Source organism: Saccostrea echinata, unplaced genomic scaffold, assembly GCF_033153115.1.
Source record: "Saccostrea echinata isolate AGI-Se365-2 ecotype Australia unplaced genomic scaffold, CSIRO_AGI_Sech_v1 ptg000054l, whole genome shotgun sequence".
Lineage (NCBI taxonomy): Eukaryota > Metazoa > Mollusca > Bivalvia > Ostreida > Ostreidae > Saccostrea > Saccostrea echinata.
Genome location: NW_026889803.1, coordinates 10,155,304 through 10,180,986, shown reverse-complemented (window position 1 = coordinate 10,180,986; position 25,683 = coordinate 10,155,304). Strand labels below are relative to the sequence as shown.

The 25,683-nt window shown below is 32.7% G+C and overlaps 1 protein-coding gene across 2 annotated transcripts in view; it reads right to left on the bottom strand.

Moving 5' to 3' along the window:
* Positions 1–25,683, bottom strand: part of LOC133171704 (GTP-binding protein Rit2-like) — a 117,403-nt gene that overhangs the window by 24,750 nt on the left and 66,970 nt on the right. Inside the window, exon 1 of one of the 2 annotated variants that reach the window (XM_061306495.1) lies at positions 7,892–7,897. The exons of the other annotated variant lie outside the window; for it this stretch is intronic. The gene's annotated coding sequence lies outside the window, so the exon portion shown is untranslated. Of the gene's footprint in view, positions 1–7,891; positions 7,898–25,683 lie in introns of those variants that run through there. 2 annotated transcript variants of the gene reach the window in all.

Below are 25,683 nucleotides of genomic sequence, written 5' to 3'. Positions count from 1 at the left end.
GGGATCAAATTCCACAAATCCCACAATGGGATGTTAAGACTGGTCGATGAGAACTAATAAACCATTGGATCCCCATTTTGCAGTAGATACAAGTAGGAAAAAATTCTCTTGCTTATACAGAAGTGCTGTTGTATGGTCTGTAAATTTGCTAGATTTATTTGTAGAGTCCATAGCCCTTTTGTAAGTAGGATTTGTATGGCTAAATATTCTTTTAAAAATATTCCAATGCTTATCATTGTAAATGGATTGATAGTATGTATCACAAGAAGGAAAATTTTATCATTTATATTTAGAAATATGTTGTGACCAAAACATAACAGGACAGACTACAGAAGCAAGCCTTTAGTTGAAAAATGTTAATTTTCAGATATTTTATTTTTAATTACAGTGGCATTTGTATTTAAAAACATTGCAATTGTTCGAATAAATATATTTTTGTATTGTAGTTATTGTATCAATAATGTATATAATTTTTTCTGGAACTTATCATATTGGGGCTACGGACTATACAGGGCTACGGACACCAGTCATTCTTCTATAACTTCTTTTGGTGTTAGCGCAAAAGCTATTCATTACTGTTTTTTACTTTACTGGTAACTGAGAAAATATTAAACAAGAGCATGATTAATTCTACATTCTTTTGTTGAACACAGACTGCAATGAAATATGGGGCTACGGACTATACAAAATATTAGACAAGTATTGAAAATAAAATACAAAATGCACACACATTTTACAATATAACCACTATATTTTTCTCATAGTACTTGTTTTCTTAAGTTAAATAAAAAAAATTTTAAAAAATTTTATTTGCTCTTTTTTGATAGAAATTATGCATCTATTCAAACATTGATAAATCTTAAATTATATAACAAAGGTATATCTGCACACATTTATTCATAATTTCCACAATTTTTATCCTTTTTCTTTTCTGTAAAAAATAAACTTAACCAGAATGATTTCTCTTTAATAAAGTGCATTTACTTTGGAATGTTTCATTCAAAATATTTTTTATTAACCCTTATTTAAAATGTAAAAAAACAAGTGCAACAGCATAACGCTTCAAAAATTATGAATCTTTGACTTTATTCTGTTGTTTTTTCAAAAATGCAGATACCATATATATGATATTATATACCAATGGAAAGCTCTCATTCTGATCTTTGCAATGCAACAAAAGACATTTAGATTAGATGTAACTATAAAGAGTTACATCTATATAACACCATTTAGTTGGAAATGGGCACCTGATCTTGGCCAAGCCGATGTGCATTACCTGTGACAAAACCTTTCCAAATATACTATGATTTTTGACCCCGTACCTTGACCTTGAAGTTTGAAATACTTTTCAAAAATCCCATCTACTATAACACCGAAAGCGGGCGACCACAATTCTTTGAATTTGCTTGTTACACTGTGAAGACAATGTAATAAAAATACGTATATAAGTACAATTGATTTCAGATCTTTTCCAACATGTTCGTACGAGTTATAATGTGGAACAAGTCGAGAGAAAACACTGGATGTGCCTTTCACTTATGAAAAAGAGGCATAAATCTGAAGTACATTAAGCCTTTAATTTGATGTTAAGGTTGCATACGTAAAAGTGTCATTAATTAATTGTATTGATCACATGACTTAAATATCGCTGTAAGAGACATTCTATACTTGTGAACAAGATCAGAGTTATTACATTAACAGTTTGCAATCATGAATGCAGCAGCTTTTTAAACATGTGATGAATATCTGACAAATTGAATGACTAGTACTTGTACTTGACGAGACCTTGATAAGCTTTATTTTTATGCCCCCGTAATCGGAGATTCGGGGGTATATAGTTTTTGCTCTGTCCGTCCTTCTTTATGTCTGTTTGTCCTAAAAGAATTTAACATTGCCCATAACTTTTGATTGGGTAAAGCTATGACTTTCTAATTTCACTTGTCTTTTCCTTCTGACAAGACCTTACTTTGGGTACCATTATATTTGACCTCTTGACCTTGGAGTTTGATCCACTTTTGCAAAAATTTACCTAGCTTTAACATTGGCCCTAACTTTTGAACAGTTGATGCTAAGGCTTTTATATATTACATGTATATTTATCGTGAGAAGGTCTTTCCATGGATATAATTTTTTTTTACCTTTTGACCTTGACCTTAGAGTTTGACTCACTCTAAAAAACTTTATCCTTGGCCATAACACTTGAACAGTTAGTACTAGGGCTTTCAAACTTCACAGGTATATTCCTCGTGACAAGACATCATTCCCCTGGATATCAACAAGTTTGACCTTTTGTCCTTGACCTTTGAGTTTGACCTACTTTTGAAAGTCAAACTTCAACCTTCGCCATAACTTTTGAACAGTTGGTGTCAGGGCTTTTATATTTTGCATGTGTATTTCTTATGACAATGTCCTCCCCTGCGTACCATTATTCTTGAGCCTTTGACCTTGACCTTGGAGTTTGACCAACCTTTAGAAAACATTAACCTTGACCATGATTTTTGAATGATTGGTGCCTGGGCTGTCATATTTATCACGTATATCTATTGACACAAGTCCGTTGTTTTGGTAACAACATTTTTGATCTCTCGACCTTGACCTTGGAGTTTGACTTGCATTTGAGAAAATTTAACCTTCGTCATAAGGTGCCATACGGGGGCATCAGTGTTTCACAAACACATCTTGTTTAATTGTATTTTGAGTATGATTACTCTTCGTTATCTTCACATATCATTACATAAACAGAAAGTAAACTCTCACAGACAAGTTTACTGTAAGATAAAACTTATATAGTTAAGCCGTATAACACTTTTTTGCAATACCATGAATATAGGGACTTTTTTTTAATACAATGTGTAAAAGATACTTAGTTATTGTAATGCATACATAGATCATACTGTATCAAACGATTGGTAAACCCTAAAACCCTAAAAACTTTCATTTGTTTTCCTCTTCATACATACTGTAAACTTGGAAACTTTGACAAAATTGACATTTGACTTAAAATCGTCAATATATCAATTCATTAAGTTTCTAATCATCGTTAAACAAGAGTATCAAATACTGGAAGACCGTCATTGTTTTCGCCAGCCTCTAAATTTAGAAAGTCATCAAATATGTTACTCATCAAAAATGCCACCCGTCAAGCAACTACTCTTACAATACTCTCCAAAAAAATAAGCGAAATTTTGGAATAGATTGCTGTATTATGAATCTTTGTAAGGTTCAGAGACTTCATAAATACTTTTTATATAGGTATATACAATTTTTAAATCTACTATACGATGAAGTTTAAGTAGAAGTCTAGTACAAGTAAGGATTCAAGTACATAGTCTACAGTACTACTAGTTAAAGTTTAAAATTTTTCATTAAATTTCGATTTAAGAACCCTCTATACACTCCACACTAAAGAGTTCTGATTTTGTGGTATTTTTATGTAGTTAGAGTAATCTGCCCTTAGATCTAAACTTAAATAAATTGAAATCTACAGTTTATCAATCAATTTCTAATCAATTCAAACATTATTTACATTTTGATAGGCCAAGATCAATTAATTAAACACCTCATCTGCATGCTTATTCCTCACTTAGGTAAACAACAGTGATTTCTGTTCATCAAATTTTGTTGACTTTAAACATTTTTCCTGGGTGTAAAAAGCCAGGCACCCTATTTTGAAAATGATATAAATAAGCTCAATATTTACACCTTTATACAATATAATTTTCTCAATGTCCAAAAAACATTTTCGGTTAGTGTAAAGAGAGTCTTTAATGCGTTATTTAAGTTCCAATATTTACCGCTTTTTTCTTTGTGGTTTATATAGCATCAAATTTAAACGAAGATGGAAAGGAATTTGATATGGATGTTCAAGTTTGTTTAAATGATGAACGACATTTTCTTTGAATCTTTTATCATGAAGAATTATCTGAGAAGGTTCGCCTATGATTTTAAAAAAAATCTGTCAAATAAAATTCAAGTAATTGTCTAGGATACAAATAAAGGTTCAAGTCGTAACTAAACTTTAAGTTGTCTTGTATAAGCAAAAGTTCTATAAATCATGTCAAAGTTCAAGTGATTTTTATATATAAATCAAAGTTCACACATCTTACAAAAGTTGAAGAAGTCTTATACAAATAAAAGGGAAAGTAATAAGAAAACATGTTTATTAATATTATACAAGAACTTAATAAAAGATTCATTTAATTAATCTTTTGCTTAAAAAGTACATAAACACTTTCAATATTCTTTAGCAATAGCAATATTCACCTTTGCTTCTCAATTTAAATTAAACACAAAAACAGCCCTATATAACATAGTCCTAATGCATCTGCAGATCAAAATACAAGAACTTTACTCTCATTTATAAACATGTGTATTGAAATTCATTCCATTTGCTTATTTCTTTCTAAGAAAGTCTTCAAGTCTTTGGCCTTAAATTTGATAATTATTATTTTCAGTTTTGAATGATGTTCCCATGTTTTTTTTATAATTATCATCATACATTCCTTAAAAGTCCACATAATCTTGTGAAAGTTGAAATAGTTTTGTAAAAATAAAAGTTCAAGTACTCTTGTAAGAAAACGTTTAAATTAGTATTATACAAGAACATAATAGCAAAGCTATTCACTTATTTTTTTTTCTTTATTCAAACCTCTTTTATCAAACACCTAAAAAACAAAAACAAAAAACAAAATACCTAAAGAAGATGGTACTGCACATTAGAAGTACATGTAGTTCACTCTCAAAAGAGCATTTGTTTGTTAATATTATACAAGAAAATAATCAAAAACCATTTGCTTCTTTCAGATGTGGATTCTCAAAAACTCCAAAGAACTACAAGAAAATTTAAAATCATCAATGTTTTCAAAAGTCAATAACATCAAAACGTACGACTTTTTTTTTTTACACTTTATACGACCATTCCTCACAATAAAAACGAGGCTTTTTAATATCATACACAACTGCTTCTTCAATAAAATTGCAACTCGGAAATTTTCGTATCTTTTAATTTGTCATCAACAAAGTGTGTTAAAAATAACTCTGATTCTACACACAAGTACCCTGAAGTTGATATTAAAAGGATGCTGGAGGCCCTCATTGACACAACTATGTAGTCTTTGGAGACCAGGTCTTCCAGCAAACCGTAGGAATTCCAATGGGCACTTATTTCGCTCTTTTATTAGCCGACTGTTTTTATATTCCTAAGAAGCATAATTTATTCAAAAACTTCTACATGAGAAGAAGAAAACACTTCAACTCGGCACTCGGATATATCGACGACGTCTTATCGGTTGACAGTAGTTACTTCCGTTCATATGTCGACTCGATATATCTCGGTAAACTCGAAATAAAAGACACCACAGAGTCTGCCACATCTGTTTCATAACTGGATGTTTTTCTTACTACAGACGATAAGGGCCAACTAACAACTAAATTGTATGACAAACGAGATGACTTCAACTTTTCAATCGTCAACTTTCTTTACTGATCTAGTAGTATTCCCCTATCACCTGCATATGGTTCTTAAAGGCAGAGATTTTTTACTGGGTGGAAAATTCCAGGTGAGACAGGGGCTTATTTTGTACAGGTGTGAATGTATTGAGGGCTAGCAGTCTATCTGTGGTCATTTGTCTCCTAATCCCTATACACAGGAAGTGATTTAATACACAGTAGAGTATCCAAGAAGTCAAACTTTACCTGTGTTGGGATTTTGAGATGAAGTTAGAAATAAAAAGTTGTAAATAAACTTTAATCTCAATAATTTTCATTAATTTGTGGTTGAATGTGTGTCAAAACATCCCCACCAACTAAAAAAATATTATTCAAAATATTTGTTGAGCTTTAAAAAAAGTTATACCAAATTTTGATATATATTACTAGTATCATAAAGAATATCAGAATCATTTTAAATACTAAAGGTGTGTATGTATATATATTATCAAGCTAAAAATTCCATAGTATTACAGCTTCTCTATGGTATACTCAGTATACCATGTGTGGTAAATATCAAAGGATCAAAAGGTTAATTTGAAGGTCACCACAAGTGCCAAACAAGGTGTACAGGGTATACACAGGGACTAGTAAGTAAATGGCAATCAAGTTCTAGCATCCAATGATGTACCTTAATGCACTTGATTGACAGGGGTACATAGACCAGGTATTTTTGAAGGCGGTGCTTAAAATCTCTGCCTCTAAGCCTCCTCCCAACTTATTCGATACTCAAGAGCATGCTCTGAATAGGCAGGCTACTGAGATATATGCTGATGTTGCAGGGATTTCAGCGACCTCGTTCAACTCAGCACGTGGATTTGTATTGTTTGTTGATTTTTTTATATCAATTGCTGTTGATATATATGTTTTCATAAGTATATGTAGTACTTAAGAGGGCTGGGTGGTTGTGGCCATTTTCAGACTATATTGATCTCCTTTAGAAGAAGAGCTCCATATGAAGATATACAAAAATGATCAAATTTTAAAACGAAAATCTATGAAATTTTTCTTTGCCAAATGATAGTTCACAGCTTAAGATATCATATCTAAAAAATTAAGTTATATCTGATGGTTAATTTGTTGACCACCCAGCCTCCTTAATACACTTTAATACACCTTCGCCATGGCCCTAAATTTTTAGAAATTTCAAAATATTAGGAAATTATAGCTTTCAAATATGAGCATATACCTGTATTTTTTTATTACATTAATCATTCCATTTCTCAATAAATTAAATTAAAAATTTTGCTCCTACTTTTATGACTGTGTTGTGTGATATAAACAGCTTCAACTAGACTATAGAATTCATTATCATGTTCTTGTCAAATTATACGTAGGAGTTTCATCTGAGATTCATTTCGTGATGTGAGGGGTGTGACTCATGTGTCTCTTGTTTCTAAGTTGGGTTTATGTATGCCTTTCATTTGTTGCTGATGTTAAGTTCAACATTGGAGTAGGCTACTTAAAGACAATTGAACACAATATACGACAACCACCTACCTTCCTTGTTCCATCCTAGTGACCAAATCCTGAGATCGCTTACTGTTCACTGTAAATTAGAAATTAGCCTGCAGAATGAACATTTTTCTGTATTAATATCTTTGAGACATATTTGTTTTAACATAGGTGTCTGTCTGTCTGTCTGCCTGTTTATCTTTCCGTCTAGCTGTCTGTCTGTTACCCTTTTTGTCCTGGCAGTATGTCTCTTGCATTTTGTTTTTCAACCATACCACTCGAATTCTCTTGTATTGAATTAAAAGTGGTATACAAATTTGTTGTCAATGACCTTTAGGTATGTCATGACTTCCTTAAGTCAACGGTCTGTCTCGAAGGTCAGGATCCTTAGTGCAGTGGTACTCAGCACAAGAGTTCGAATCCCTTTATTTGAATTAATACAAAGTTCATTATATTTTAATTTGATGATTATCTGACAAATGAAAAAAGAACCATGGGCAATTTAGGCATGGGGAATACCTACATGTATAGCTTCAAGTATACATCAAAATCAAAATCAATTTCTGAACTAACTATTTAAAATAAAGTTCTTTTATTGAAAGATATGAAATAATGACAACTAAAACTGTGCGGAAAATTCTCTAGGCAAAAATTATTCTATGGCCCTGAGAAAAATGCGATTTTCCTGCAGTTTGAATCCAAACAATAAAAATCTAATGTATCGGGGGGGGGGGGGGGGGGTTCGTAGAAACATATACGTCGATCACTACACCACACTAGTGGCGTTTAAATCTAGTTTGTGATACAACCCTTGAATAACTAAAATTATATTTCTCGGAAAGATACAAATATTTGGACATAAATGTGTATTTTTAAAGAACGGTGGGTCGTAGCTGTATGTTTTTGTTAGCCAAAAATGTATATTTTTACGAATACTTTAAAGATATACTTTTAAAAAAAATGAAGTAAAGACCCACTCATACTAAAAAAAATTATGTTATTGAATAAAGAAATGATCATTTCTACCATTTTGGTAGGTTCATGCTACTCCAGAGACGAATAACTTCAATGTATTTCTAACCCGTCAGCTTAATGGTTAAACTTCTTGATCGGGAGGCCCGGGCTCAATTCTCGTTCGCCGCGCCGCGTCAAACCTCAGACGTAAACATAGGTAGAGGCTGTTCCTTCGCCAAGCGTCCGGTATTAGAAATAAAAGTAACTGGCCTTTTGGATGAGACCTTAAGGTATCCGACCCATAATAGCCTCAGATTCAATGAAATTGAATGCATAACAGATATGTATGGGCTGAATAATTAGTATATTTAGATATAATTTTCATGTTTTTGTATGGAAGAGTGGAACGTGGCCCTAAATAATCAATTCTAAAAATTCTTTCTGGTTAAAAAAAATTCAATCGTTTTTCAATTTCTAATAAATAAACATCTTTCCATCAAAGCATTTATTGATATTCTTAGTATTTAAATTTTTATTTTCAAAAATTTGCTTGTCACCATAGACCTTAAAGCAAACTTCATTGATTAATTACTACTTACGTAATTGCTTTTTGAAAATTTCTCTTGGTAAATTCTGTTCTACTGTAAAATGCCTTGAAATTATATCAGGGTATTTTATGCATGTTGGATTTTTAAGGTTAGAAAAATAGGTTCTAATATTGGTCGGATACCATAAAAACCGAGGTCCCGTGTCATGGCAAGCATTGACACGATAAAGAACCCTCACTCCTCACTGACCCTGAGTACCGAGGACAGGTCGAAAGTTGATGTCCTTTACCGGCATACGTTGACGTTTCTATATGAGCGAAAAATTCTGGATTGGGATGCTAAAAAACGTACAATCATTCAATCAATCTTTCTTATTAGTAGAACATATGTACCTTGATGGTCTTTGTAATTTTTTCCTCTCGGTTACATTTTTTGAAAATATTTTATGATACATACTCACAAAAACAAGTTCATTGTACCTTTATATTATACCTACATCATATAATAAACCTGTTGCACCCTCCCCCCTTATTTTTGATATCTCGATCAATTGTACAACTCAAGGCAATACAGAATTGAATTGAAATACGATGAATAAGATATTTTTCTTAGATAAATGGCTATAGTAATATCGGTCTGTAAATTATTCAAATAATGTAGAAGTATTTTTTCCGCGTGGTATTAATTTAAGCTGGAAGACCATCATCGTTTCCCTTCGATTGCTTCCTAAATTTAGAAAATCATCAAATATTCAACTCGACAAAATAACCACTGTTGCAATGCGTTCCATTATGTATTATTTGCGAAATTTGGGAGTAGATTGCTGTATTATGAATCTCTGAATATTCAGCGACTTCAGAAATATTTATATATACATGTATAGAAATATTTTTTAAGTCTGCTATATGATAAAGGTAAAGTAGTTGTTAAGTACAAATAAGGATTAATTACATACTCAATAGTGTACTACAAGTCAAAGTTTAAGATTCTAATTTTAATAGTATCAATTTAATGCGTCATTCAAGTTCGAATATCTACTGATTTTTCTTTGAGGTTTCTTTGAATAGTAACAAATTCAAACGAAGATGGCAAAAGAATTTGATTTGGATGTTAAGGTTTGTTTAAATGATGAACAGCATTCTCTTTGAATCTTTTATTATGAAGAATTATTTAGGAGGAGAGGGTTCGCCTATAATTTAAAAAAAAACTGTAAGCTAAAGTAGTTGTCTTGTACAAATAAAGATTCAAGTCATAAACTATAATTTAAAGTTGTCTAATATAAGCAAAGTAGAAAGGACAAGTATGGTAATGGCCGAATCTGGCCCCTTATTTAATGTAAAAATCAAAACACAGGTAAAACCGTGATAGTTTGTAGTATAGAACTTAAAATGATGCTTGTTTTAAAACAAACACTAATTTTGATTCAAAGTTACACAGAGGCCACAAATGGGTGCAGAGGTGGGACATTTTCCCGAATTTCCTCGATTCTGGTGGAATTTCATCAAATTTGAGATACTTTTCACTTCGGAAAACAATATAGCACACGCTTGCCTATCTAAGATTTTCATACACAAGATGCATCTGATGCTAGTGTATAAAATATATAAATTTGGTAGATAGGGAAGCTTGTGCTCTATGTTATCTGAAACAAAATGTGCTGTAAAATCGATGAAAATTTGCATAAAAATGTGAAAACTCGGAAAATGACATATTTTCTGACGTTCCTTTGACCTCTGTGTATCCCATAACTTAGAACCAATACTATTTTTTTGGCAGGGGTGAAAACAGGTTTTTATTGATTAGCTGTTGCAGCATTCTAAAAGACACCCCAAACCAGGGGCCAAAAAGGAGTCTTAGCCTATCTTGTCCTTTATTTTGTTTGGTATAAGCAAATGTTCGGGTAGTCTTGATACAGTTAAGGTAGTCTCCTACAAGTTCAAGCAGTCTGGTAAAACTTGAAGTAGTCGTGTAAAATAAAAGTTAAAGTACTCTTATTAAGTAAACATGTTTATGAATATTATATAGAACAAGCATGTGAAAACAGAATCATTCACAAATATTATTTCTTTAAAAAGTACATAATCATATTAAATATTCTGAATAAATAGCAATATATACATTTGCTTCTAAATTAAAAAAAAACAAAAAACAATCAACATAACATAGTAAATAGCATAGTCCTAATGCATCTGTAGATCAAAATATTAGAATTTTACTCGTAAATAAAAATATTTATTAAATTACAAACCACTTGCTTATATCTTTCTTTGAAAGTTTTCAAGACCAGGGGCTTTAATTATTGGATTTTTAGAAAGAATCTTGGGGAATTAGCAAAGCCAAATGTCCATGCCTTTTTTGCCGCTATGCAAGTACGTATATCGGAAATATCTCAGTTGTACGAATTAACCCAGGCATTTAAAATGTACAGTACTGTCCAAATGATAATTATCTAGGTTCTTAAGAAGCTAAACACTTGACCTTGCATTTTCTGCCACAGAATGTCCAACACGGGTAGTGACTTCCTTTCCGAGTGTATTCTGTGTGTTAACATGCATTGTGTCGATATTATTATGTATACTTGTATCTAATGTTAGTGGCGAGTAAAAAAAATAAACTAAATCGGGAAGACACCTATTTCAATATATATTTATTAATTTACTGTAAATGGGTTCGTTATAACATACATTTATTTAATATTTATTTTGAATTTCTTTTTTAATTCTATAGCAACATTTCAACTAAATGTAAAGTAAAACCATCAGAATATAAAAATATCAAAACATCAGAGTATGTTTCGAACACTTTCCTCAATAAATGTCCGTTTAAACAGCTCCTCGCTGACCACTACATTCACATTTTTTTTTGCAATTTAAATAGCAATTAGTTCTTTTCCGAATTTAGCAAGCATATCTGGACTTGGAACTATTTCATATCACACTGAAAAATTAAGTTAAGTAAACTAATCCTTTTTTATATGGAATGGGTCTTCGTACCAAATTTTTGCAAGTGTAAAAAGAAACATATCTTTCCATTGCCTTTCGTTATTCGGTTTCAAAAATGGACTAATTACCCACTCTATTAAAAAAATGTAGTTAAACATCCGATTTTTGTCAGTTTTTGTGCAAATGTACGTATTTACTGTATTAATATATCGTCAATTTTGTATGCATATGTTAAAAAAACATTACCTTAATGTAACAGAAAGTGGAATTTGTGAAAAACAAATCTATTGGTTTTTAATATGTCGTTATGTAGGCATATGGCTCGACTTATCCGACCGGTTTCATTCAAAGTTTTGGAAATTTATTATTTTCAGTTATAAAGATGTCTGCAATGGGTTTTTCTTAATTAATACATCATATTGTCCTTGAAAGTTCATGTAATCTTGTTAAAGTTCAGATAGTTTTCTACAAATAAAAGTTCAAATACTCTCATAAGTAAACATGTAAATTAGTATTATACAAAAACATAAGAGCATTACTATTTACTTCTTTCTTTAAAAAGTACATGTACATATATTCTGCACTTTTGTATGAATATACGCCTTTGCTTCTTTATTAAACAAAAACAAAAACATACCTAAATTACATGGTACTGATGCATTAGGAGTAGTTAACTCTCCGAAGTAAATATGTTTGTTAATATCATGCAGATAAATGAAAAAAAAGCTGAAGATAACGAACAGTGATCGATCTAAAAAAAAAATCTACAAACATTACAAATCCGTGAATAGACATAAACACGGATCCCCAGAAATGCCAGAGGTGGGACCAGGTGCCTAGGAGGAATAAGCATCCCCTGTCGATCGGTCACACCCACCATGAACCCAATGATATGTTATATTTGCTAACAAACGTCATTCTAACGATCATAGAGTCTACGAAATGTTGCCTTTAAACGAGGTTATTGAAATCCCTGTAGCATCAACTTATTTCTCAGTAGCCTGCCTCAGTTTGAAAATTGCTTATCGTACGCACAGCATGCTCTTGAGTATCGAATAAGTTGGGAGACGTAAGCACCATATGCAGCCGATAACGGAATACTATTTTTTCAATGAGGAAAGTTGACGGTCGAAAATTTGGAGTCATCTCGTTTGTCGTACAATTAAGTTGTTAGTTGGCCCTAATCGTCTTTTATTCAGTAAAACATCCAAATATGAAACAGATGTGGTAGATTCTTTAGTGTCTGTTATTTCGAGTTTACTGCGATATATCAAGTCGACATATGAATGGAAGTAACTACTGTTCATTGATAAAACGTCGTCGATATACCTGAATGTCGAGATGAAGGCCACAAGTTTTTTCTTCTCATGTAGAAGTTTTTGGAGAAATTCTGCTTTCATAGGAATATAAAAACAAGTCGGCTAATATAGGAGCACAATTAATGCCCATCGTAATTTCAACATGGGACTAAAAACATGTTGTCAATGATGAACTCCAGCATCCTTTTCAACTAAGTAATTTAGTTGATGACCAATCACAAGATATGAAAATTTCCGAGTTCCATTTTTATTGAAGAAGCAATTTTCTATGATATCAAATAGCCTAGTTTTTAATTTATAGTGAGGAATGATTGTATAAAGTGTAGAAAAATCATTCTTTTTGCTGTTACTGACTTTTGAAAAATTCAATGATTTCAAATTTTTTTGAAAAGTTTTTTGGGAGTTTTTGAAAATCCACATCTGATTTACACCACTTCTAGATTATACTGTTACACACGACTCCTGGCGTTTCTCCTTTACAGAAGTTAGTATGTTTGTTCGGAGTAAGTATAGGGGCTTGGTAGAGCATTTCTGGACCCGGCAACGTTTCTTTGCTTTTTCTTTTAAGGATTTTTATTAAGTTTAGTGATCCAGTGTAGGTGGGGTAGATCGAACTCACCTTGGTTGACTGGATTGTTAAAAGTGATAAAGACTGAAGTGTGGTTTTGAAGAATTTCATCCAAACCCAATTGCTTATTTCTCTTTTTAAAAAACGTACAAATATATTATAGATACGTTTTCAGAAGTATATATAGTACTTACAATCTAAAAAGATGAGATATTCCATGTTTGATGTGATATTTTATGTAGAAAAATGAATAGAATAATTATGGTATATATGTGCAATGATGCAGAATAATATGGAACATACACGTGTCACTATGATACTTAGCATAATTATTCAGAGCTGTAAATCGAAACTTAGACATGCTGCCAGTTGCCAAGAAAATTCAGCTGGAGTGAGTAGGGCTAAGAAAAAGGTCTGTATCTCAGAGGGAAGGTAAATGGGCCCAAATCAATTGTTGAATTTTCATTAGGGTATGCATTGATCTACATAATGCTGGATTTCACCTCCCTCGCTTGGGACTGGGATGAGCTGTATGGGTGCAGATGAGGCCCAAATCTTGGAAAAACAAGCCAAAATCTGGGAATGCTCCAAAGTGCATTTTCGGTACACATGCACTGTAATATGTAGATTACATGCTTTATGTTGACATACATTTTTAGCTATGGACATATGAAGTGCAGTTAATCAACCCCCAAAACTGTCCTAAAATATCTTTTATTATTGACCTCATATATATGCCTACCCCTCGGCATATGTTTGGCATTAAAAAACTGTCCTCTGCCACCCTAAATGTAAACTACAGAATTCATTTTCTCTATGATATTCTCAAATTATACTTAGTTTCATTTGAAATTCAATTCATGATGTGAGGGGTGTGCCTCATGTATCTCCTGTTTTAAATCAGGTTTATGAATGCCTTGCATTTGTTGCCGATGTTAAGTTCAACTGTGGATTAGGCTCCTTAAAGACAATATACTTCAACCATTTCACCTTCTTTGTTCCCTCCTAGTGACCAAATCCAGACATCCTTCCAGCTCAATGTAAATTGAATATTTGTCTGCAGAGACAACATTTTTTTCTGCATTTTTAATGAAATATCTTCGAGACATTTGTTTAGACAAAGGTGTCTGTCTGTCTAGCTGAATGTCTGTCTGTTCAGTTAATTTTCTCGGTGTCTGTCTCTGGGAATCTTGTTTTTTGTGCCATACCTCTCGAATTCTCTTTGTGTTGAACTAAAAGTGATGCATTGTGCCCATGAGCTACAAGTATGTCATAACCTTAAGTCAGTGGCTTGGATTATTAGTGCAGTGGTTCTCAGGACAAAAGTTTGACGCCCTTTGTTGGAATTAATACACAGTTCAGTATTCTTTTTTATTTGTATGTGTGATGATTATCTGACAAATGGGGACTGTCACGGTAGCTCAGTCGGTAGAGCGCTCGCTCCGTGATCGGAAGGTCGTGTGTTCGAATCATGGCCACGACTGACCTAAGTCGATAAAAAAAAAGGTAGCAACTGTTCCTTCGCCAAGCGCTCGGCACCTTGAAGTGAAAGCTGCGGGTCCTTCGGATGAAACCTTAAAAACCGAGGACCCGTGTCACGGTAGGCGTTGGCACGATAAAGAACTCACACTGCTCAGTGGCCCTGAGTGCCGAGTAAAGGTCTAAATTTGAAGCTCTTCACCGGTATAAGGTTACGTCTCTATATGAGTGAAAAATTCTCGAACGAGACGTAAAACAACAAACAATCAATCAATAAATCTGACAAATGGAAAAGAACAATGGGCGATTTAAGCTTGGGGAATGCCTATTGCTTCAAATATATATTGAAATCAAAATCAATTTGTGAACTATAATTAATGGTATTAAAATCAAAGTTCTTTTTATTGAAAGGTAGGAAATTATGATAAACAGAACTTCTCTGTGGAAAATTCTCTAGAGTAAAATTATGTTTTTTAACCTCATAACATATACGGGCATTTAAATCTAGTTTGTGATACGACCCTTGAATAACTGGGCCTAAATATTTCTCGGAAAGATACAAATGAATAAAGTGAGTCCTAAATCTGTACATTTTATGCATACTTTGAAGATGCACGTTAAAAAAAGGCAAAGACCCACTTATACTGAAAATTGTGTCATAGTATAAAGAAATAATGTCTGCCATTTTGGTGTACTCATGCTTCTTCAGAGATGAGAATAAATTCAATATTTCTGAGATTGTTCAAACTATTCAAAATGTTGAGATTTTACATACAGAATAGATATATCGAAGATTTTTTAAATTAAGATTTGATTTGTCAGTTTTTTTTATTGTCGAACCATAGGCATTTTCGCTCCATCTTTTTTTATTACTAGAACATATTATTACTAGTACATCTTGGTGATCCTAGTAGTTTTCTTTTTCCCTCAGTTACATTTCTTAATTATTTTAATACATTCTCTCAAAAGCAAATTCGCTGTATCTTTGTTTTACCTACGTCATGTAAGAAACCTTTTGTAACAATATTTTCATATCTCGATGAGTTGTACAACCCAGGGCAATAAAGAATTGAATTGAATGAAATATGAAGAAAACAATCACTATTCAAGATCATTAATCCATTCAAACAATACAAATCAGGAGAAGAGCAAACACTTACCTCTAAAACATCAGAGGTGGGATCATGTGCCATGGAGGAATGGGTATACCCGGTCGATCGGTCACAAATCCGTATACAATTGTAACAAACTAAATTTTGCCCTTAAGATACCCCTATCGTGTGATAATAGATATTGGTCTTTATCCTGCTGGGAGCCCCTCGGTTAGCATTTTTACTACCTGAGAGCTCGTGTTCGGGTAGTACCCGGGAAGTTACAGCCAGAATTAGACCTGTTTGGCTTGTTCTGAAGTAGCCGGGGCGGGTGCTCAAAAGTACATCAGGTATTTACGGGATTGAAAATGTAATTTGTAAAATATGTTTATATAGTTAGAATCTATACATTAAGTATGGTTGTTTTTTTTTAATATTTTTCCCCAGGGTCCTATTTCCTTGGGCTTTCGTCCCGTTTCTAAAATGACACAGGTCTTGGGCGGGGTACTTAAATTCCATTGATACAATAGCCAGTCCAGGGCGAGAGGGAGAGTCTTGGTTATACATTTACAACAGCACATGTGAGAGAGAGTCGGATACGGCAGCCCTGACGGACAACTCGGGACCAGCATTTATAAAGTTATGTGTTCAAAAGAATTCCACTCTTTGAAACTTATATTGATTAAACCAAAAGAAAATCCACACAGCATTATGAAAGTTTAGGAAACAGTGATTTATGTGTTATTTGTGAATTTATATTCAATGTTTCATTTGTGAAAATTACGTGTGAGGAAATTCAACACCAAAATTCTGAAAATGTTAAGCAGAGGTGCTGTGATTAGTTAACTCTACTTTCCAGGACACTTCCTAGGACGGTCTGCAGATAGACATTTCATTTCTATTATTTTTAATTATTTTGTTGTAAAAAGTTATTTTTTGTTTTGTTTATTAAATTTTGTTAAAATTTCAGTTTCTGGTTTCCTTGATTTATTCGGGTTCTAAAGGTGTATAACCCACATCTCAACAACAATTTAGTGTGTAAAAAATGGTCTAAAAATTGATATGAAAAACATCACTCATGCAGCACTTGACGTAATGCTAGATGGTTTTTGTTAAGAACCCTCTCTACACTGCACAATAAACAGTTCTGATTCTGTGGTATTTTTCTGCAGTTAGAGTGATCTGCCCTTAGATCTAAATTCAAATAAATTGAAATCTACAGTGTATTTCTCAATTTGTAATCAATTCAAGCATTCTTAACATTTTAGAAGGCCAAGATAAATTAACTGAACACTTCATTTGCATATATTTTATCCACTGAAGTAAACAACAGTGATTTCTGTTCATTGATATTTTGTTGTCTTTGAACATTTTTCCTGGGGGTAAATGCCACGTACCATATATTGAAAATTACATAGATAAGCTCAAAATTTACACCTATATACAATATAATTTTCTAAATGTCCAAAATACATTTTGCACTGATGTATAGAGGGTCCTTAACATTGTATCTACCATAGAACTTGCAAAATGATGAATTTGAACGAGACTCTTGATATTCTTGTTTCATTAAATTGTTTGTCAATAAATAGCTTACCACATTTAGAACATGCTCTTGCGTATCGAATCAACTGAGAGACAAAAACTCTATATGCAGGTGATCAGGGTATATTGCTACATAAGTAAGGGATGTTAACGATTGAAAGTTGAAGTCATCACGTTTATCATAAAGCTTTATTGTTAGGTTACTATTTAAGTCTTCTTCTAGTAAAAATATCCAAATATGAAACAGATGTATCAGACTCTGTGGTATCTTTTATTTCAAGCTCACTGGGATATATCGAGTCGACATATAAATGGAAGAAAACCATTGTTAATTGATAATACGTCGTCGAAGTATCTAAATGCCGAGTTGAAGGCCACGGCAAGTGTTTTCTTCTTCTCATGTATAAGATTTTGAATAAATTCTGCTTCATATGAATACAAAAATAGGTCTGCTAATAACGGGTGCATTTGGAACTCATGGGAATTCCAATAGATTGTTGGAAGACCTGTTCTCCAAAAACTACATAGATGTTGTCAATCAGAAACCCAAGCATATTTTAATATCAACTTGTGTGAACAATCAGAGTGCTTTTTTACAACACAATAATTTTGCAAATGACCAAAGACAAGGTAAGTGTTCATTCTTATTGAAAAAGCAGATGTCAAAGATGTCAAAAGCCTGGACTTTAATTTATCGTTGGAATTGGTTGTACAAAGTGTTATTGATGTTATTGATTTTGGTAAAATTTTGTGATTAAATTTTCTAAAATCTCCTTGGAATTTTTGAGCATCCACATCTGATTTACACCCTTTCATGAATATACTGTTGTACTGTACTCCTGAAGTTCCTTCTTCACTTCTGTTAATATTTTAGTGAGGAGTAAAGAGAGATGCTTGGTAACCCGCTATATATCTTTGTTTGTAGGGATTTTTATGAAGTTTAGGAATCAAGTACAGGTATGGTAATTCAAATGCGATAAATTAAGAGATGTTTCTCTTAAATAAATGGTCACAATTATCGCTCCGAAAATTATTCAATTATACTATTAAAAATACTTTACTCCATGTCACTCGCACTTTGAGTATGATTTCCCACATCCCGTATTAAACAGTTGATTAATAATTAAGAATATTTTGAGAAATGTATCAAGATTCTTTTTGTTTTCCATATCATATACCAGTTAACTGTAAACATGGAAAGGTTAACGATGGGAAAACATTGACAAAATTGACGGATGACTTAAAATGTTTATACTTGTCAAGTTCCTTATCATCGTAAAAGAGGAAAATCAAATACCTGAAGAATTTTATTCTTTCCATTCGCTAAATTTCTAGATTAAGAAATTGTAAAACATTTAACCCGTTGATATAACACCTCTTACAATGCTTCGCACTATATATTACACGTACCTAAGGAATCTAGCAAATACGGAGGATGTCTAAGCTCTGTAAACGTTCCTTTCTTCAAAATTTCCTTTACATCACTGTGCCTAATCACAGCAGCGTTGTCACCGACAAGAAAATCACCGTGGGTACAGGTATTTGAACTTCTCTTACAAAAAATCTGCTTATCTTTCCTCAATACAATTTTAACATAAAAGCTATCATTTATGGTCCTTCCTTTGGGTGTAGGTATATTTATTACTGGATCTCCTGAATTAAAGGAAAACCAGTATAAGACCTGTTTGGAGCTATGGCTTCTCTTTGCAACAATAGGACGACAGCTTCCTCTCTGTTTCCACATTTTATTATTGACCTTCCATTTTGGCCAAAAGCATTGCACCCATGTCTCGTCACCGATCATGCAGGTTTATCATACCCTCTTTTCTTAAAATATTTATATTTTAATAGATCATTGGCATATTTGACGCGTCTTTTCTTGTAGGCATCTGTAAAGAAAAATGCACTCATTTGACAGGAATGTTTTTAAAAATTCATTTCCCTCATCAGAACTTAATCTACCGTTGTGACGATGAAGTGTTAAGTGTCTTAGCAACGTTTCTCACAATTAATCTGTCATATTCAGATATCATGTTGCTCACAGCATCGATATTTTTGTGTCCCTACAAATCTCGATCGACCAGTACGGCTGCGAACTTTAAAGTCCCTCTTTCCACTTATGAAGTTTCTAATCCACCTAAACACAGGACTGTGTGAAAGACTAGTCTTTCCAGATATCACAACCCTTTTTTTTGGGGGGGGGGGGGAGGTCTTCAGCGATTTTGTAATAAATCGTAGATTTCACATAAACCCTCAATTTCATCTTCCTGGCAGAGACCTTTTTAAAACAGTTTTAAGCTCAGTTAATTGATTTTAAGTATTTTAAAAGTGAATTTCTTTGCGAAGACAATAGGAAAAAAATGTAGTTTTCGGTTATAAGGAGGTCTTAAACGTGATGAGGTTATAATGAGGTCTTAAACGTGATGACTTTAACTTTTCAATCGTCAACTTCCCTTACTTATGTGGCAATATACCTTCATCACCTGCATACGGGATTTATATCTCTCAGTTGATTTGATACGCAAGAGTATGCTCTACGTATGAACAATTTCTAAAACGAAGTAAGTTATTGACAAACAAGTTGATGAAACAAGAATATCAGCAATTTCGATTAAAGTCGTCATTTCTTAACTACTATGGTCGATACAATGACCTTGTCAGCAAAAACAATTTATTATTTGTTCAAATGATGACTGACGTTTTTCATACTTATTGTTAGACCATTATTTACAAACTGAATTGTCGACAGATTTTTCCGTTATTTCCCGATCATGACAAAGAACACATGGAGGGTGTGACCGGTCGGCAGGGGATGCTCATTCCTCCATGGCACCTGATCCCCCTCTGATGTTTTAGAGGTCTGTGTTTTCTCTGCTCCAAAATTTGTATTGTTTAATGGACTTTTGAACTTGAATACTATTCGTTATCTCCATATATTTCATAGAACTTTCTAATGTGAAAAAATAAAATTAACTTCGTCTACATTTATTATTATAAACCGTATGTTGCATTATTTATTGAACGCATCTCGTTTTTTTCGGTTTCTATTTCCTAGGGATTCGTTTGAACTCAAAATACTTCGTGCTGTGTTTGAGGCTTTTCTAATTACTATATATTCAAGTACTATAAGAATTTCGAAAAAAAAAAAAAAAAAAAAAAAGGAAAAGAAGCTGAAAGCAAAATCTGAGAATGGAGATTCAAATGATACACCACAACCTCGTTTAATCCTATGCAATTAAGAAATATTGAGGAAAGGGATTGTTTAAAATAAAAAAAGTTTAGAATTAGTAAAATTTCAAAGAAGTCCACCACAAGAAACCTTCAACTAATCTTCTACAGTAAAAAGTTCAGTAATGCTAGTACAGATCTCCAGCAGTCTAGCACAAGTCAAGGTCCAAGAAGACTAAGACAAGTTTAAGTAATCTAGCAAAAGTAAAAGCTCAAGCACTGAGTATTCTTGTTCAAGTAAAAACTCAAGTGTAAAGGTGCACGTTAAAGTTTAAGTAGTCTTGAAAATGTTCAAGAAATCTGGTACGAGCAAATGTTCAAGTACTCTTATAAGTAAACATGTTTATTAATATTATACGAGAACATAATTAGAAACCAATTACTTATTTTCATTCTTCGGACAGTACATATGAACTTCTTCAATATTCTTTATTGGAATACAGCTGTGGTTCTCGGCAAAATACAATAACATTTTATTTAAAAGCATAATTCTGATACATTAACAGATCCAAAATAGTAATTTACTGTCTTAAGTAAACATGTTAATCAATATTATATCAGAAAATAATTACAAATATTTCCTTTTTTCTTTGGAAAGTACATATTCTTTTATCAGTAGGCTTTCATAAGTACATGTGGCATGCATTATCCCTCAAACGGCCCTACAATTTAGAAATTTCTAATATTGTGAAATACTTGTCAGTAATAAGACATTACCTGTAAAGTTTTTTTATTAAACATCATACATTCTTTCATTCAGTAAATTAAAAGTTTTTTATCACTGTCATTGTTGTGATATAAATCAACTTTATCAGCTTGGCCTACACAAAAGAATTAATTTCTAATTTTATTGTATTAAGGTTCATTGAAACTCTGATAAGAGAGATAACTCTGAATGATATTATTCCTTTATAAATTTGTCAAGTTGAAATATCTTTTTGTCCAATTTTGCCCCGGAGCCATGATACAATTGTTTGTTTTTTTTTACTTGTAAAATACATTTCTTTTGGAAAATCATAAGAGTTAATGCAATATTTTAATATATTTGAGTGAGCAGAGGGTTTATGAACCTTAAACATTAGGTAGGACTTCCATTTGAGATTCATTTCTCGATGTGAGAATCATGTCTCATTTGTCTACTGGTTTTCAAAAAGTTGGTTTACAAGGCATTACATGGAAGATATTAAGTTCAGCAGAGACGAACACTTCTTAAAGACAATAATGCCCTCTGCTCCCTCATAGTGATCAAATCGTGATATCATAATGCTCAGTGTAACTTGATTGATTGTATGTTGTTTCATGTCCCGTTCGAGAATTTTTCACTCATATAGAGACGTCACCATATACCGGCGAAGGGCTTCAAATCTAGAACTTTACTCGGCACTCAGGGCCTCTGAGCAGTGAGGGTTCTTTATCGTGCCAACGCTCACCGTGACACGGGGCCTCGGTTTTTAAGGTCTCATCCGAAGGACCGCAACTTTCACTTCAAAGTGCCGAGAGCTTGGCGAAGGAACAGTTGCTACCTATTTTTTATCGACTTAGGTCAGTCGCAGCCGTTATTCGAACACACGACCTCCGATCACGGAGCGAGCGCTCTACCGACTGAGCTTTCGGAACGGCCAGTGTAACTGAAGATTAGCCTAAAATTTTAATTACAATTACAATTTCAGTATATTTTTTTTCTGTATTTTTAATATCATCCAAAACAAGAGGGAAAACATTTGGTTAAGGCATGGGTGTCTACCGTGTTTTACCTAGCTATCATTTTGGTTGGGTGTCTGCCCTGTTTTACCTTTTCGGTTTAGACATGGATATCTGCTCTGTTTTACCAATCTTTTTGGTTTAGACATGGGTATTCTGTCCTGTTTTATCTATCTTTTTGGTTTAGACATGGGTTTCTGCCCTGTTTTACCTAGCAGTCTGTCTTACTGATAATTTTATGTGTGGATCTTGAATTTGGCTTTGTGTTGGATTTAAAGAGTAATACTTTGTTGTTGTCAGTGACCATTAGGTATGTCATGATCTTAGATCAGTGGTTATGTCTCCATAATCAGGGTCTTTGTACAAAGTCCATAAGTTTGGAACCCTTGTTGAAATATTAACGTCGGTATGCTGTTGTTGATGACAGAAAGATTTGTCATAAATTGGATTCAAGATTATCTTAAAGATCAAGTTCACTGAATAAGAAATTATGAAACTGTGCCTGGGTCATATCTTTGGGACGTTTTTATTTTGTTTATTCCCATTCGAGATTTCTTTTTCACTCATGTAGAGACGTCACCAGCTTTAGCTGGCACAAATAATGCTAATCACGACAAAGGCAGTAACCCTTTTTTTTATAAAGCACATTTTACAACAACTCTTAAACTAACATAACTGTCCTATAAGTGAAGAAATAATTTAATATAGAAAGCACAAAGAAATTCAATTTTATAAGGATACCCACTATCAGGACAGTTATGTTAGTTTAAGAGTTGTTGTAAAATGTGCTTTCTAAATAAAATTAATTCATTACAACGTGTATCAGTAACAATCCTCTAATAAAAATAAATTAATGTCCAAATAACTTTATCTCACTTTCATTCTCAATGACCGTGTATAGAGTAGGACAGCGCCGCGAGAATTCCATCGGCATCGAATTCAAGTTTTTTGACTTGTCTAAATGACCGAGCGGTCTAGCAAGCTGTTCCTGTACTGCTAGGAGACAGATTCCATAGGTCGAGAGTTCAACCACGGGTTGGGCCGGGGCGGAAGTGGGTATCCTTATAAAAGTGAATTTCTTTGTGCTTTCTATTTTATATATTTATATATATTTATATATTTATATATATATATATATATATATATATATATATATATATATATATATATATATATATATATATATATATATATATATATATATATATATATATATATATTAATAATCCGATTTAAGAAGTGAAAGATCTCTCGAGCAATAAAAACATAGATACTGGTACATCAGTTCTGCTTTCTTCACAAACTTTTCGAAACAAAATCTACCGGTCAATAGACTTTCAAATGTGTATAAACATATTTATTCCTTGTGTTTATGCAATTAAACATCTGGGGACTCAGAAAATACTGAGAGTCTAATATTTAATATCTTATGAACAATTAGTTGAACGAGGTTTACATCATAAACATGGCATTTTGTTGACCTACATTAATTTTAACACTTGACAAAACAACGTTATGACATTTTTTTTCTTATTATTTCCCCGTGATCATTAAATGAAATTATATTGGGTTTGAGTTCCATTTGTAGGCAGTCATGTATTTGTTAACAAGGAAAGGTAACTCCTTTTGGCATAAATTATGTTTGCCTCCCAATCTGCATCTTGTTACGCTAATACATACTTTTCTTAAATTGCAAGAATATCGCTCCACTTTATTAGAAAAACAAAACAAAAAAACCCAGAACTATCTCATTAGGCTATCTCTACTGGTTTCTACTTATATTTAATAAAAGGAAGAGAAATGTAGCACCTGGACTTTTTTTTAATTCAGGAAAAAAAAGTTTCCGAGTTTTCTAAATTAGTAACAGGTTTTGTTGAAATCTGTAAGACGAGTAGAAAACTGTAAGACGAGCAGCATTTTGAATGATTTTCACATATTCCTTATTTAGTAGCTATAGCAACACCAACAAAAAGAATAATGATTCCTGGTTTAGTCTACTAATGTACCAGGTTTTACCAGTATTAAAATCAGACAAACAAAATATAGGAGCAGTAGCGTTTTGAAAGAATTCAACACATTATTTGATTTAATTTAATTCTTTAAAAGTAAGCATTCATCGAAAAAAAAAAAAGTGACCTAAGTGGAGTATAAATTTTATTTATACATGTACTTTAATCTTGGCTTTTCCAACTTTAAAGTTGGAATACCAACCTTAAAGTTTGCTTTTTCAACTAGTTATAGACTATCAAAATGGTTTGGTAACACTCGGGAGAGTGAGAAATCTTAATTAAATGTTGTCTAATTTGTACCTTATCATAATCTTTTTCGCCAAACACTAAAAAAACCTATGTTCAGTCGTTTATGGATACAGACTGGAAGTAAAGATTAGTTTGGTAGCTGTGTACGATTTTATAGCAGAAAAATTCCATGGCCTTCTTGCGCAAAGGTGAACCTTTTGACAGTACTATCATGTTGTAAATTTTGAATTTACTAGGGGGAGGTAAATGCAAAATTTACAATGTTGTAAATTTTGCATTTACCTCCTCCTAGTAAATTCAAAATTTACATCATGATAGTACGCCCAAAATGTGCTCAGCAATCATCCTTTCACCAAAATATTTTTTTTCTGAATAACTAAATTTGCTTTGCAAATGAAAGTTAAAAAATTTTGCATGATAATGATGTTTAAGGAAGAACAAATACTGAATGCCCTTCGCTTACTTCAACAGATTTTTTTCAGTAAAGTTGTCAATTTTCCAACATGAAAGAGATTTTAAAATGTTTAACTTAAGTGTATCATACAAGATAAAATTTGAGACAAATCATTAAAGAGGAAATTTTTATATAGGAAACATAGACTTTTCAAATTATCAATTTCAGAGTTATCCCTACTTGGAAAGGGTCGATTCACCTTAAGCGTCAGTAATTTTTCAATCCTGCCCATTGTTAAGGTCAGTACTTAAAGGTTATTCACTGTGATAAGATGAGACACAGTAGACGCAATATTTATGAATGGTTCGGTCATTATAAATTGATAAACATCATACAGTCTATCAGAAACACGGATTTATACAGTTTATATAAACAGACCACAAATGTCAACATAGATATTAATGAACTATTTTCAGAATTCCATTCATAAACAAGGTGCGTGATTATCATCGGTCAAAAATTAACGTTTACAGAATTATAGAATTATGTATATACAATGCCTCATGTATCAGGTGATGTGGGTGCTCAGGTTTTGCTTATAAAATCCCCCGAAGCAGGTGGGCTTTCCAAGACAGTATAAGTGAGTACACTTTGTGTCAGACCAAGATCATATTTTAAGAAAAGTCAATGATTTAAAAGCGGCCGTTGTGTTAT